The sequence below is a fragment of the Aphelocoma coerulescens genome, chromosome 2, assembly GCF_041296385.1.
Source record: "Aphelocoma coerulescens isolate FSJ_1873_10779 chromosome 2, UR_Acoe_1.0, whole genome shotgun sequence".
Classification (NCBI taxonomy): domain Eukaryota; kingdom Metazoa; phylum Chordata; class Aves; order Passeriformes; family Corvidae; genus Aphelocoma; species Aphelocoma coerulescens.
The window spans coordinates 80,580,230-80,593,265 of NC_091015.1; the positions used below are offsets into that span (position 1 = coordinate 80,580,230).

At 45.1% G+C, this 13,036-nt stretch overlaps 1 long non-coding RNA gene across 1 annotated transcript; it reads right to left on the reverse strand.

The window, feature by feature from the left end:
• Positions 1–404: 404 nt before the first annotated feature.
• LOC138106071 (uncharacterized) lies at positions 405–7,620 on the reverse strand. The gene is made up of 3 exons (XR_011148894.1): positions 7,479–7,620; positions 2,729–2,818; positions 405–488 (listed from the first exon to the last, which is right to left on the reverse strand). It is a non-coding gene; the product is annotated as an uncharacterized lncRNA (long non-coding RNA).
• Between the last annotated feature and the right edge of the window lie 5,416 nt (positions 7,621–13,036).

The window sequence follows — 13,036 nt, forward strand, 5'->3', positions numbered from 1 at the left end:
CTCTTGCAATCTTGTTCCCTCGTGCAACAGAAGAATGGGCAGAAAAGAGTGGCAGGGGTGGATCTGCATCCCCGATACTCCTGTCCTGGCACTGCAGCTACCTCCATGACACAAGGAGCTCGAGCATAAGCGTTATGTGTTTCTCGGGGGAGAAAGGGGACTGGGGTAAAGGCTGGCTGGCACCTTGCCCCTGTCCCAGGAAGATCACGACTGAATGCTGCTGGATCGGGTCAAGGGAGGTCGTGCTCAGGGTGTGGATCTCAGGGACGTATTTCGGACCTGATCCAATGATAAGGTGTGACATTATGCCAGCCTTCAGCTCACTCAGCTCACAGGCATGCCATTAAGGTTTCCTCTCTTCGGAGGTGTAAAGCACTTCTGTTGCAAGCCCAGTAAAAGAAGGTACTGTCTCAGGGTGGAACAGAAAAGGTTATGGAAGATTTGCCAAGAAAGTGCCTGTGCTCTTCTCGTTCCAAAACACGGCAGGGCTTAAAAAAAAAAAAAATTTGAAAAGTTTCAAAAGGCATCCAGCGATTGTTTTTTAGGAAACAAAAGAAGCACTTATGGGTTAGGTTTTCCAAGTTAACTGCATTAGTAGATACACTAAACAGACAGCTTGATCTGGATGAGTCACACAGCAGAAGAGGAACAATGACCTGTGTGTTCCTCCAGTAAAAATCTTTCATTTTTTTTGCTGTCAGGAAAGACTTTTTTAAAATATAATTGCATTTGGGCGGCCAATCGGGAGGGTGTGGCTATCAGAAGATCACCCCCTCCCCCAGGGAGTCAAGTATTTGGCAGGGTGTCAGAATTTCAGGATACCCTAAGGCAGGCCACAGCACCTTAAAATAACTTCAACACACCTCATATCATGCCTGGATGTTGAATCAGCCCAGAGATGTCAATCACATACTGCCATTCATGGCAGAATCACCTTAGTTGCTCTGAACCTCACTTCTGAACTCACAACTTCACAGGAATCAGAGGAGGTGTGGGTATTATGTGTGTGTGCCTCTGTGCGCCTGTGTATGTGTGATTCCCCAGTCTTCACAATAGCAATTCCACCCTTTCAGCCTCCTTGTTGGGAAACAGACCTTGTAGAACAGCAAGTTCCTCTTTCACAACAGCTGCTGAAAGGAGGCAGCACAGCTTGGCAATGGCAGTAGGAGACAGCAAACCTGAGCCTTCCCCTTAGAAGTTTATAGGGCTTTTGCTACCGACAGGCCTGCCAGTGTGATTTAACCCCACCTAGTAATGCTCAACGTGGCCTCTTTAACTTGTTCAGAAGTATCTGTTCATGAGATGAGCAGGTGTCAGTTCCCTGAGAGCTTGGCTTGAGACACTAGGTCTGGCTTTTAGAGGGTCTGAGGCTCCTCTGGTATTACACTGTGCTCTGCTGTCGTGGTTATTTACCTGCACTGTAACACTATCCCACAGACCAGGATTCTGCCATGCCCCCTCCATATGTGCTCTAAATCCTTACTGACTTTGGTTCACTGCTCATCCTCCCTGGAGAACAGTATCCACATGCAGCACCCAAAAACAAGGATACAAAAGAGATAGTATTTGTTCAAGTGTCTGCCATACTCCCTCATGTCTTGTTTTCTCCAGCTGTAAAGTAAGGGTGACTACAGATGTGTAAAGTGCTGTGGGATGCACAGGTGGGTGCCTTGCACTTTGTAACCATAGCACAGTATGCACTGCATTGCTCTTCAGTTTAGGAACACATGACTTTCCTTGCTTCACCTTGCTGTCACCCCATTCCTGAAGTTGTGATCTAACAAATCACATCGGTTCCCATGGAACTAAGTCCAAGAAATGACTAGCACATACAAATAAAACCCGGATTACTGTGTTATTCTTTCTGGAATTTAAACAACCCACTGCTTCGTATTAGGGCAAGATTCACGGTTTCAGAGATTAACTTCAAGATTTTGTTGCGGGCTTAGAAGTCTGGAGGTTGGAGAAATTGCCTTAATTTGTGCAGACCACTAGGTGGAAGTGCTGCTCCACCTCAACCTTGACATCCTCAAGGCCTCTGGAAGCAGCAGCCAGGGCTAGAGCAGCCCTTGACAAAACCTTTTTCATAAGGAAGCGAAAGATAAGGAACCAGAAGCCTCGGTCCTCCTTTATTCCAAAGCAGAGATTCGGTTCCGGTGCACCCAAGTATCTCAGGAAACATATATCAAAATCAACATATAATTAAATCATAACAACAAGGCTTGTGACAGCATAAAACCTAGAATGTGCCTTCAGAAGAAGAGACAGATGAAATTATCAAGTGTGCCATGACACAAGCCATTTATGAATTATTAGTAAATTATAACGCATTTTTAGGGGAGTGGGCAGAACCTGGGGAAATGAATTGGCTTTCTTGGCTTTTCTCTAGAATAACAAATGTCTTTTCTGTCCCATTTGCCCTCTCCCAATTCCCTGCTTCTAGCCTCTGCCTATAAGCCTGCTTAGTGTGAGGTAACACCATACCTCCTTCTTCTGCTCTCCCCAAAATGAATTATCTCTTATAGCAGCTGGCCAGGGCAGCGTCTACCAGAAGGTGAGTTCCAGGGGTCAAGTCCTGCCCTAAGTTTGTCTGTTCAAAGCCATGTACCCTGCAGTCTCACTCGAGGCTGACCGAGTAAAACCAGACATACAACTCACTGCATCTCCCCGCTCCCTGCTGCCTTCTCCCCCTCCTCTCTATCTGCCTTCTGTGCTTTCACTCTCTCACCTCAGCAATTTCTTTTTGCTCACTCTGAAATCCTGGGACCACCAGGCACTTCATATGTCCCTCACAGGCCAAAGGCAGAGCAGAGTAATCCTGAAGGGAAAGACAAGAAAAACGGCAACACAGGAGGGTTAAAGTCAGGCTGAACCTAGCAAGCATTGTCTAGACTTTCAGTCTCATGATTCAGTGTGTCTGATGTAAAAGTATTTAAATAAGAGTTACGTAAATAACATGGCAGACAGATAGATTATTTAATATAATCAAAGTGAGATAAGGCCCAGGCCCCAATCCTTCCCTGAAGTAAGGCTGCTTTGTGCCATCCTCACAATGCAAACAGCCCTGAGGCTGGGAGACACAGCCAAGGGAGGATCACCCCAGTGCAAGGAGATCATCTCCTGGCCTGCCACCAGCACAGCAGCTCCTGCACAGCTCTTCCATCCCTAAAGCCAAGCAAAGGGGCATTCGTGAGAAACCTCCATATCCAGCTGGTCTCCATTGCCATACTAGCACCCTGGAGACATTCAAGGGATTGGATTTGGGATCATTTGGAGCAGACTTCCTCTGAGCTACACTGGAGGCTTTTGTCTGCAACTGAGTCCGCTGGAGACTGTGACCAGTGATAATAAAATGAGCAAACTTAGTCCTCACCTCTTCACCTTCCAGCAGGGTTAGCCTCAAAAGTAGAGTTGAAAATGCCCCATCAGGTAGAATAGAACTTCCCTCTCATTATCCTGTTACCAACTTTAGCATATTCATCTGACTTTTACCTACTTTTTAATGTCCCAGGTCATGTCTGCACCACAGAAGTTGCATGTAGGATGGGCCCTGCTGAGCTAGCTTCTAATCCCCTTACTGGGGGACTGGTGGCAGCGTAAGCACAGGAGCACAGGGTTGCTGTGGGCTGCAAAACCTGCTGGAGGAGCCAGCCCTGTGCACAAGCAGCGGGGGCCCACAGCATCGCACACAAGCACAAGGCTTGCTCAAGTTTGCTGACAATGAGCGGGAGCTGCTGCAGTGCAAATGTGCCCTCGTGTGATGTAATTGCCACCAGCTCCCCTAGGACACAAGGCTTCCCACTAACTTGGTTTGTTTTATTTGCACAGTAAGGTGATGCCATTTCCTTGCCCCTCTCTTTCCCGTTAAATGTATAGGCCTGACTTGACTGCCCCTGCACTAAAACAGGCACACACAGGCAAGTCTAAGTAAAGTTTAAGTAAGGACTGTGCTGCTGGCACTTCCACAGCACCACACCCTCTTACATCTTCTTCCCATTCAGGTCTCTCCTAACTCTTCTGACTACATCTTTTTTTCCTTTTTCTTAAGTTACTTGGTATCTACTCCATCTTATCTTCTCATCCACTTTGAATGGGACCAACCAGTTCTGCTTCCAGACACAGCCTGACCCACAGATAATCCTTGCAGTTGCATGATTATATCAGTTAAAGACAGTTTATTTGGTTTTTTAAGACAGGAGAGTTAAACCTATCAGGGACAGGTGTACTGAGGCATCAACGTGCCTTGTGCAGGTACACCACAGTCTCCCTCCTACAGGGAATGCAGGGGAGTTGAAGCAATGCAGTGGAAGCCAGTGCTGGTCTTTTTTACAGATGCACAGCCAGCATGCATGGCTTTTGCACACACACAAAACCAGGATGAGTGCTTGTGGGGCCTCTCCCATTCTCCACAGTCACTCAATGGCGAGCAACAATTTAATGCATCTTCTTTCAGCCTGCAGACAACGGTAACCCTCTAAAGGCGGTTTGAACGAGGAACAGCTTTGCTCAGACTTCCTCCACTCCTACCTTCTCCCCAAATTAATGTTGGAGTAGATAAGGCTGGAGAGCACTTCCCTTTTTTAAACCTTTCCTTAGTTTAAATGGTCTGACTCATCAACAACACAAAGATGACAAAATGTCTATTCTCCCTCTCTGGCACCCCCCCCCCCAAATATTTTGGCATGATTTTGCTGTCAAATTAGGGTACTCAATCCATGCCAGTTGGAAAAAAAATAGATATGGGCTCCCAGAACACTCATTGTATATGATTAGGATTTGAGGAGGGTGAGGAGCATAACATCATCATAGGCAGAAAGTGAAAACAGCCAAAGGAAACGCCTACACTCTTCCTTTACAAAAGCTGCTTGTTGTGTCTGTCTGAACAATTGTTAAAAATCCTGGAGGGGAATTAGGAGGAAAAAGATAACCTGCTTTATTAAGAGCAAAAGATTGATTGAGCAATTGATTGCACTTAATTGGAATGGTGCGAGCAAGGGAGATGATTTCAGGGTTGGTTTTTTTTCCCCTCATCTTGCAGACAGTCCTGCCACAGAACTGTACAGGCAGGAGACTGAGTTACCAAGCTGAGAGCTTAGGTCTGCTCCTTCTCCCAGGGCACTGCTTGCCTGGCAGCTGTCTGGAAGAGCTACCCCTTCCACAGCATTGCCAATTGCAATAGTTGAGGCCTCAGAAAGAAGGAGGAACTTAAGAGTCACATGGTTAAACTACAGAGGTTGGTTTGTTCATGTGTTTCTTCCCAGGGCTTTTTTTTTTTTTTGCTTCTGAGTTATGCTCACACTTATAGGATGCTTTCCTCTCTAACAACAAGGTCTAGAAACTTTTTTTAAAGAGAATGGAAAGATTCTCTTCTCATTAATCCACTTCAGAAGTGGAATTCCTAGAAGAAAAAAAAATTCTCTAATTCATACTAATAAAACCCAGAAAAAATATATTACTAACACCTCACTAACCAAAGGGACAGAGACAAAATTCTTATGGGGAATATTTTCATGAAGTAGAGACTTCATTTTCTGGAGCTATGCACATATTAATGAAGCTGCAGCACAAGAGAGAACTAGCTCAGTGTTTCACAATCTTTTCCCCAAAACAATCCTCAGGGGGAAAATGATAATATGCATGAACAGCTGAAATAAAAGCAAACCCTGAGCTAACGCCTTTGAATGAACCGATTCCTGTTAATGTATTGTTATTACCTTACTATATATCACCTTCATTTTCCTCTAAAGCAGCAGGAAGGACAGACATTCATACTGCACAGATAAGAGTGTGATTTCCAGTGAAAACAAAGGTTCCAGCAGTTAGGTTTGTATTTGCTTTGTTTAATATCAAATTACAAGGTACGTGGGCCCCAAACTTATCTAAACAGTGCAGTCACTACACAGACTCACAGGGTCACCGAAGTTGGAAGGGACCAGATCAACACCACCTTGTTTTGCCAGAGTGATCGCCTCACACTAATAAATACAAAACCTTCTTGCCTGTGAAGGAAGGGAGTAGAACTGGATGGTCAGGATGCCCTGTGTAAGGCTGTGCTCTGCCTTCCCAGGTGCTGGCAGCTGGTACCCTGTAGAGCTGCATGCTCTGATGATGCATTTCACATCTACTAATCTCATTTGCCTACTCTAAGCAACAACAGAGGCATTACCCAAGTACTTGTAGATGAGAAATCTCAGTAAGAAAGCAAAACAAGAAAGAACGGAGGGGCACCATTTCAAGAGCAAATGGCTGATGTTGTAGACAGAGGCAATAATGGGTGGACAGATGGCCATAAAAATGGTAGGACTGAACAACTGTCTTGTGACCTTCCTGCTCACAAAAAGACTGAAAAGCTCTGTCCTTCTGCTTTACAAAAAAACCCCCAAACATCTGAAAGCAAAAACATTAAAAGGAGCACCAATTTCTCCACTACCCCTTCTTGTTTTCCACTGTGAGCCAAGAGCCACATGGATACAGCAAGAAGACTAGGGAAACAAAGAATGCCTTTTACAGTGACGTTTTTCATATCAAATTGACTGAGACAAACCAAAATGGGGAGGAACCAGCATGGGCTCATCTCTCTTGGTCAGGCACACATCTCCTGTGCCAGCTGCCTCAGTTGCCAGCCTCCTACAGGCCTACAGGCCTCCTACAACCTCTCCACAGTCACCTTCTTTTCTGTCCATCTGCCAGGAGTTACCATTTTCCCAGGTCTGATGGCTGAGCTGCTCATCCAAGTACTCCCTCATCCACTCCAGTGAAAACATGCCAGGTCAGCTAACATGGTTTACCGTATAGGTCTTTCCTAACCCAATTTGTTGGGACTGAGAGGGGTTGGGAAACCGTGAGTGATTCCACCAACAGACCTGAGAAGTCAGTGACCTCTGGCAGGGGGACAGTGATCGGTGATAGGAAAAAATCAACCCTGACAGCCAAGAGAGTTTGTGTCATTGGGCCTTTTCAGCCCTATTTGCTCTGTGCCCACCCTGCACAGGGCCACTGGAGCACTCATGCACACAATTCTCTCTTTCTTGCAAATGGCCACATCACTCCGCAGCTACAATTACCTGTACCTAGTGCTCGTTAAGTGCTTTGAAGATTAAAAGCACAGATACAAGTGTTAAATATTGTAATTATTCGTACTACGTAACATTGCTGCACTGAAAGTAGGGAGGGGTTGTTTTTTGTGTTTGTATGTGGGAATACCATGACAGCTGCTCCTTTCTGTATATGAATTGCTGCCAAGGACCTTGATAAGGGATTGTGCTTGAAGGAAAAGACCTGAGTCTGGGAGTTTTCTTGGAGTGCTGCATACCACAGTGAAATTAAACTGTGCTCTTACCAGGCTTCTACTGTCAGAGCTTATTTCTGTACGTGCTGATTAACCTGAGCTGCCTCTGGCTCCAGGAGGAGCAAGAGGTGACTCTCTGCAGCACAGCAGGGCTTGGTCCTACAAGCAGCATGCAGAGGGAAACACTCACCTCAGACAAACAATTTAGGAGCAGCCCTGCAAGCACCAAATCCTGAAGTCCGTGTTTCTGATGTATTCAGTTCACACTCAGAGCTTTAGGGAAGAGCTATCCCTGAATGGGTCCAGGGCAGACAGGAACCTAGTCTCTTCTTTCTGTTAAAGAGACCTTCTAGCACGGCAAAAAAGGCTTGAGCCTGACCGTGGCTTTTCTCACACCTTGCTCTCTTCTCCTGCACTGTCTTCCCGGCACTGACTCACCGAGCCCAAATGCCCGGGGGGAGCAGCCAGGGTAAAAGCCCCTGGCTTTATCTCATTCTTCATTATTGTCAGAAACAGGTGGGAGGATGAGGTTGTGAGAGCAGCACGTAGTTCATTACCACCTTGCTGCTTCTCCAGATTATGTCAGGAGCTGAGCTTACACCTACCTGGCTTTCTGTAGCCAAATACAAACAAGACTGGCCTGAATTTGGTTCCTGTCTGAGGACAAAGCCATGAGTGACCTCTTCAGTCTGTGGCATGGTGTTAAGTGTATTTCTGTGCACTTCTGGTCTCTGTGACACAGCACATACAGCCAAAGGCTGTAGCATTTAATCAGGCAGTGCTTCTCTACATGTACTGACCTAAGATCGAAAAGAAATCTTATGCACTGCTGTTTATATCCCTCATACCTTCCCTTCCCTGTTCTGCAACAGCCCTGACCAGATCTGAGCCTCTCTGCATGAGGAGGCGACTAGATCCCATGGCCCAAGACGAAATGATGCTATGACCCATTTCCTTCACACTGTCAGGCAGCTTTTGGGAAGAGATGGGAACTCTGAAAGACTGGGGAACAAGGACCCACCTTGCCTCCCCTTTCTGCACTCTCACCCACATATACACAATTCTGAAGACATAAAGCCACAAAAAGGATGGGCTGTTCCCATCGTAAGAGAAAATATCAAAGTGAAGTAAGCACCTAAAAACTTATCCTCTCAAAGAGGATAAGCATGAGGACAGGCAACTGCTGATGGTATGGGCAGGCACACAGTTTAAGAGGTGTTCCAGAACCTGCAGCTTCCCCTGACTCCCACAGGGCTTGAAGGTGCTCTGGGAAATCTGCAGTCCTGTTTCAGTCCCACAAAAAGCCCATGTTTTAATCAGAAACCTACTGACAGCAGCAGCACTGGATTTGGGATTAGAGATTGGGGATTGTACCTTCAGTGTTTTGCACAGAAAGTAGATTTGTCTGTCTTTTAAAAGAGGTGAGGAGGACAAAAAAAAAGTATTAAAATATATATTCACTTTAGAACACTTTTAAGCTCATGTGGCAGCTTGGGAGAAGGCAGGAAGGCAGCAGAGGATGAAGGACCAGCAAAAAAGAAGCCTGGGTGTGTCACAGGGGAAGGGAAAGGTTGTAGGAGGAAGCGTGGGAGGCAATACAGACAAGCTTACTAAATTGCAAGGCAAAATGTGGATTTTGTCCCCAAGCAAAACACCTCGGTACTGCTGTCAGGTCAAGCTAATAAAGCCAGCTCTTCAGAGACTCCTCCGTGTGTCTGTATTTCCTCTCTCACTGAGAGGAAAAATAATTAATAAGCACCTTCTGTCTGGCAATCAGCAACTATTTACATCACCCTATGTGAAGATGGCAGCCTTCCTGATCACAAAGCACACCTTCTCTTCAGCAGTGAAGCTCCTGCTCTTTCAGCCCTGTACGTAGCTGCGATCTGCAACACTGCACCTGACTCGGGAGAAGCCCCGTTCAGAAGGGGCTGAAGGTGGGCAGCACCTGCTGTAGAGGCTATAAAGAGAAACTCACCTAAGAGGTTTCTAAATTCTCAGGAGGTTGTCTGCAGGCATGAAAGCCAAGCTCCAGTACTGGCAGAGTCTTTACAACAGAAGATTTGCAGTAAAGTATAAGCGTTGCTGTCGAGATGCAAAATTCACAGTGAATTCAGTAACTATTAGCACAACTTCTTTTGTTTACTATGCAGAGGACACAAGAAAATGAACCTAATCCGGTGCTTGTCCAAGCCACTGTTAAAAACATTTTTGACAAAAGCTGACCTCTTTGCTCCTGAATAAATATTAGCAATTTGTTTGCACATTGTGCAGCCAGTTTGGTAGACAGGCAAGAAAAAACGAGCAAAGAATTTATTCGGTCATTTTTTTCCCCACACCAATTGTCAAATAAATTATTCACAAATACAAGCTTCCATCATTCATCCAGCACTAGACTAAACACTTTCTACTAAACTTAGTTTTCAGCATCATGTTTCAGTTTATAGTTACATTTTTCCCTGGGCAAAGCGAGCCAGTCATTAGACAACTATCATAGGTTTCTACTAAACATGCTTGATTAAGTCTTTTAAGAAGGAGTAGGTGGAGGAAATGGTGCTTTAAAGTCAATGGGAACATTTCCATTCACTTCAATGGGAAATGCGCTGGAAGAGATAACATTATTTTGAAGAGTTAACGAGCATATTTAAGCCTGCACAAAAAAAAAACCGATTCCACTGCTGCACACTGCACTTTGTGAGGGACAGCTTCCAGAGTAAGAAACCAATTTCAGTGCTGGAACTGCCTAAACTAGCAGTTTTCCCTAACACCACTGCATGGTTCTTCCTGGCACATAATGCACACACATGAAGTCTAGCAGCATCATCCAAGCTCTAGCCTTGCTCGCTCTTCTGTGGCTGAACTTCTGTGAGTGCATTCAGTGTGGTGGTGCTGAGCTGGTACAGGTGCTCACCTTTAATTTCTCCAAGCCAGAGCCACAACTGATGCAATTCAGTTTAATGGCTTGAGGAGCTGGCCTCATTTGAAAGGGAAAGCAGAATATGAAAAGAAAAAATAAAATAAAATATTTTAAACATTTATTTCAAGCATTAATTCAAATAATAATTTCTGGACTGATTTACTGCAATGCCACACAGCCATGCAAGGTCAGGATGACACACAAGCAAGAGACCTCTGAGACAAAATAACTACGTGAAACTACTACATTTGGAATTTTTATGGGTAGGCAAATTGAAAAACAGGCACACATCAAGCGCACACCTTTGCTTCAGGTCAGCAAGAAAATTGCGTGTCATCATTTTCTTCGAAGACATTTAGACAGATGCTGCCATTCTCCTAACTTTAGGAGAAAGAGGGACATGATGTGCTATTCAGTCTATGCAAATCCATGATGAACACTACTGAGTGCAACAGCTGTGTTCACCTCTGCAGAAAGTGATCATTTTACTAGAGTGGTTATCATAAGCCTTTCTCTTCCAAAGGAAATGTTCTATTTTATCCCCAGTCCAATCAGTTCCAGATGAATCCTTGAAGAGTATCCCCCAAGAAAATTTATGCTTATTCATTATTAGCACATCAGCTCAAGATCCCAGGCACAGTCAGCGTATAAATGTAGAACACAAGGCAGTCCCTACCCTGCTGAGATTACAATCTCAAAAGTCATAGGTGAAAACAAAACAAAACAAAACAAAACAGAACCAAAATAGACAAACAGGCTCAGCAAATGTTGAAAGCTAGAGGTGTGGTGGAGGGCTCACATTCCTTCCCTTATTGTGTAGATGCAAGACATGCCCAGCCTCTGGAGGGAAACAGATGCATGGAGAGACATGAAACTATTCCCATGGCCCAGGCTGGCCATCCCTATCACTGCAACCTTCTTTTTGCAGAAGTCGCTCCTATACAGAACAGTTGTTCCAGTTGTAGCTGTGCCCATGGTGAATATTAAGTGCAATGTATCTAGATGTAAGCCTCATAACCTTCCCTCCTTCACTCAGCACACTTGGCAGGTTCAGCTCAGAGCTTTCTAAAGGGCCAGTGTTTGGAAGTCTTGCTGTCTGCAATTTTTTTTCCAGAACCTGTGCTTTAGACCTTCAAGCTCAAGGCCTGAGTAACAAGGAGAGGCAATAACATAAAAAGCTATGTGACTCCTGCCAGAATGTGTCACTTCAAGTCACTCCATCCAAAAGCCATGAGGATCTGGCCAGAGTTGAGACCTGTAAATACAGAGATATGTGGTGCAGAGGTGATAAGAACCTTCCCTTCAAATTTGTCCCAAAGCCCAAGACATTATCTATTGAATCAGACCCTGCAGGTACTTAGACGCCATTCTGCCTACTTTTTGGATCCCACTGGGATTTAGGCTGAAAGCAGGTGCCAAGATGCTCTGACTCAGGCGGTTGCAGGCATGCCCAGCAGCAGAGCTACCAGTGCTTGGGGAACACACAGGTAAGAGACGGAGGCACCGACAGAGGCTGGATGCCTTCAAGGTTAGATGGTTGCCTAGCATGGGGCAAAGGGGCATTGCTGTGATTTTGGGCTACGTGGCCTGAACTCCACTTATGCCCTGTTGCAAGTGACAAATCTCCTCTCTGAAGCTGGCCCTTATAAAAAGCTATCCGGGTTTCCTCCACGCTGTTCTCTCCACTTAATTTAAGTGCACCTAATCAGGAAATCTACTTAATTTGAATATCTCTGTTAAAAATCAGGGGTGCTTACTAACAATGACTGCATCTTGATCAGGATGGTAATATCACTTAATTGGGATGCCTTCAGGTATCTTAGTGGTTTGGGTTTTTTATGTCTCAAGCTCAAGCTAGTTTTGTCTGTCTGCTCCTCATAAAACAGCTTTCAGTTCCTCCTTAGTAATGATACAGGCAAACGATGATGTAAGTTACTTTAACATTTTTTGCTTCTGGCTGTTAGTTGGTGTGGGAGGGGCAAATTACCTGTTTCTGTGGGTGTTCTTGCCACAGGGACGGTTACGGTAGTTGCAGTCTCCATCCCATGCAAACACTTCTGCCTCCGACAGCCTCCCTGTCACACAGCACCTCTCCAAAAGGCTCTAGTGAATAGAGAAATGCTGTTTTCTGCTACCTGGCAAGATCATCTAAACTGCAGGAAATATATCAACCAGAGTGTCCTGTACCGAGTATTCCCTTTGTAACTTACTGTTTCAATGTTTGCAGTGTCTACAACTCTTGAGAGCAAAAGTGTGTGCTAAAGGAAAGCTGTGTATCTGCCTTCTACCTAACAAACCACACTTATACCCCACAGTTATACATGTGCAATTATTTTTAAATGTAATCCTTGGCTAAGAATCTTTGCCTCTACTTTAGGAGTTATCAAGTTAAATAGAAAACTTTTTTTTCATGAACTATCGAGGGTCCTTTTCTTCATGCTACACAATCTTAAAATACCTACTTGTATTTATCAAGTGTAGTGCCTCTGAATTGGTCGTCTGCCACTGAATGTAGTCTGGCAACCTCTTCTGTTTTGCAAGATGGGAGAACTGACCTTGCCTGGCTTGGCTGATGCCATCCTCACATGCAAACATTAGCCGTGTTGCCGTCACAGTTGGCCAGCCGGTCTCACTGGGGCAGGAACTGGGACATGAGCTGAGCAGGTGAGGTGGTGACATGCCAGAGCCATGCAACCAACACACAGTGATCTAATGAAGGGGGCTAATGCCACCTGGATAAAAAAGAAAGGCTGAAAGCTTTGGTTTTATTTAGTCAAAGAAGGGACTCCGGGGAGCCACTGAAATACATACTGCCAAAGCTCTTTTCTTCT